Source organism: Diabrotica undecimpunctata, chromosome 11 (genome assembly GCF_040954645.1).
Source record: "Diabrotica undecimpunctata isolate CICGRU chromosome 11, icDiaUnde3, whole genome shotgun sequence".
In the NCBI taxonomy this organism is placed as follows: Eukaryota; Metazoa; Arthropoda; class Insecta; order Coleoptera; family Chrysomelidae; genus Diabrotica; species Diabrotica undecimpunctata.
The window spans coordinates 14,247,390-14,250,525 of record NC_092813.1 but is presented as its reverse complement, the minus strand read 5'-3'; positions in this window follow the sequence as shown (position 1 = coordinate 14,250,525).

Below are 3,136 nucleotides of genomic sequence, written 5' to 3'. Positions count from 1 at the left end.
TCTAGGGAAATATGAAGGATGTGTCTATGGTAATGGGAGATTTCTTTTGATTTTCCTATCTCCTCAGCATAGTAGCCATTATTCTGAATCTCCTGAATCCTGAGTTGACGGCCCAGGGCGAGGATTTTCCTGTGAACAAGTTTGAGCTTGAGTATTTTTGTCTGTACATTTTCTTGTTCTTTTAACAAACTTAAGATGTGTACTTGTTGGGTTTTGTTTGTCTGTCTTACCTAAAATCTTTGTTTTTTCTTGTTTATCTGGATGTATTATAGAATAAGGTGCTTGTAGTTTTGGTTTATGTTTCTTTTTTGAAACATACAAAGTTTTTGAGAGATCTATCTCGGGAATTTCTTCAGCGTTTTCGTTCTGTCTATCTAATATTTGCTGCCTGTTTTCTTTTTGTTTATTGTGTAAATATTCGATAAAAGGTTGTAATTCCTCCTTATGTCTTTGATTGTACGTTTCGTATATGGGAAGGTCAAAATCAAAATGGATTTCTTCGACATAAGGTCCATATAGGATTGAAAATGGAGAGAAATTTGTAGAACTATGAATCGATTGATTATAGATCATATAGATCAATTGCATGTGTTAAAATGTCGTCTAATGAATCATTGGGATTTTGGGCACGTAAGGTCCTGAGTTTTTCGGTAAGTGTAGAATGGAATCGCCCTACGGGGGAGTTTGAAGATGAGTTATTAACTGTTGTGAAATGAATTTCGATTTTGTGGAGTTTTAAAAATTCTTTTATGACTGCTGAGTTAAATTCTGTGCCACTATCACATACAACTTTCTTTGGATAGTTATGGTGCGTAAAGTAATGCCTAAGTTTATTCAGTATTGAAATGGATGTTTTATCGTTTAATTTATAACATTGTCCATATTTAGAAAATAAATCTATTATTGTTAAATATATTGTTTTGTTGCAATGAAAAATGTCAATGTGTAAGATGTCAAATGGTTTTTGTCCAAGTAATGGCCCTAATTGTGGGAGTTTGTACGGGTGCCTTTCATATTTGTTTTTTAAGCATATTTCACATTTATTTATAAAGTTCGAGATCGTGGTTTGCATAGAAGGCCAATAGAAAGTTTGCTTTAGATGTTTATATGTTTCCACTATTCCATTATGATTTTCTCTGTGATATTTTTCTACGCATTCAACTTGTCGTTCCTCTTCTTCAATATCTTTTAGCAATTTATTGCAGAATATTGTCTTTACTGTTGATTTTATTTTCTCTTTAAAATAATTGCAAATGAAGGGTCTAAATTCATAAGGTATTGTAATGGCAAATTTTTGATTTGGTCTTAGGATAGTTTGAAATGCATCTGCTATTTCTGCTTGCAAGTTGTCGGTGAGCGTTACAGTGTATCGATGTTTATTAAAAATATTTTTGTATTGTAACTCAAATTTAGCACATTTAGTTTGGAATATAATTTGATTTGACGATAGATTAATTGGCTCGGGTGATATATTTCAATTCCTGTGATAGGGTGTTCGACAGCGGTGTGTTGTGTGTTTGTAATATTTTACAAATTTTCAAATTCCTCGAGAAAATTTTCTGCGTCAAAAGCATCAATTGCATTTGGAGGTTCAGCGCATTCTGAGCTGGAGCTTAGAGCATTTATTTGAATTCTGCTGTGGGCATCGGCTACTTGGTTCTCTTTTCCTTTTTTATATCTAACTTCAAAATTGTAATCCTCTAACTTAAGTCGCCAGCGAGTTAATCGAGAAGTAGGGTCTTTAACTTTGTAGATCCAAACTAGAGGGTTGTGATCAGTTTCTACTATGAATTTCTGACTGTACAAGTACATACGTAAATGTTTACATGAATCTAAGATTGCCAATAATTCTTTTTCTATTGTAGAGTAATTTTGTTCAGCAGAATTTAGGGTCCTCGAATAAAAGGCAATGGGATGGTTATTCTGAGAAAGGACTGATCCTATCGCTATATTAGAAGCATCCGTAGTAAGTACGAAAGGTTTTTCGAAATCTGGGTATTGAAGAACAGGAGCATTACTTAAGAGTTGTTTACATTTTTCGAAACACTTCAAATAATTTGGATTTTTAGGATCTATAACAGCACCTTTACGAGTGCATCTGGAAAATGGAGACGTAATCTTCGCGAAATTTGGAACAAATCGCCTATAGAATCCGATTAATCCTAGAAAGGACTTTATTTCTTTGACAGTCTTTGGTAATGGGTATTTTTGAATGGCTTCAATTTTGCAGGGATTAGGTTTTATACCTTGAGTGGTTACTACATGTCCTAGGAAAGCCACTTCTTTCGTAAGAAACTCAGACTTATCTAATTGAACTTTTAAATTATGTTTTCTAAAGGTATCGAATATGGTAGTGATGTGAACGAGATGTTCGTGAAGAGATTTAGAAAAAATGATTACATCGTCCATATAGACGAATACAAATTTGTGAACCAAGGGACGGAGAATGTTGTCCATTAGTCTTTCAAAGGTTGCTGGGCTGTTCTTTAAGCCAAACGGCATACGTAAGAATTCAAAATGACCATGTGGCACTGAAAATGCAGTTTTTTGGACAGAGTTAGGATGAATTTCGATTTGGTGATAGCCTTGAGTCAAGTCTAGTGTTGTAAAATATGTAGCCTTACCTAAATTATCTAAAATTTCCTCTATTTTTGGTAAAGGATATCTGTCATCTATAGTATTTTCATTTAGCTTTCTATAATCAATAACCATTCTGAATTTTTTCTTGCCTGAAGCATCAGCTTTTTTGGGTACAACCCACACTGGGGCCGAATAGGGGGAAATTGATGGTCTAATAATTTTATCATCTAATAATTTTTGTACTTGTTGACTAATTTCTTCCTGCATCGCCTTAGGATGCCTATATCCCTTAACATAAATAGGATTTTCATCTTTTGTTTTAATTTCATGCTTCACTGCTGACGTGAAAGATAAACTCTTTTTCTCATCGTAAAATACATCTCTGTATTTTCTGCAAAGGTTAAGTATTTTATTTTTTTCTTCATTATTTAAATGTTGTTTACGAATATTAGATTCTACAAAATGCGTTGGTCCGGTTGAAATTTCATACTCATCAAGTTTTTGAACCTGAATAGGTTCTAATAATTTTATCGGATAAAGGAGTGTCAGGTTATTA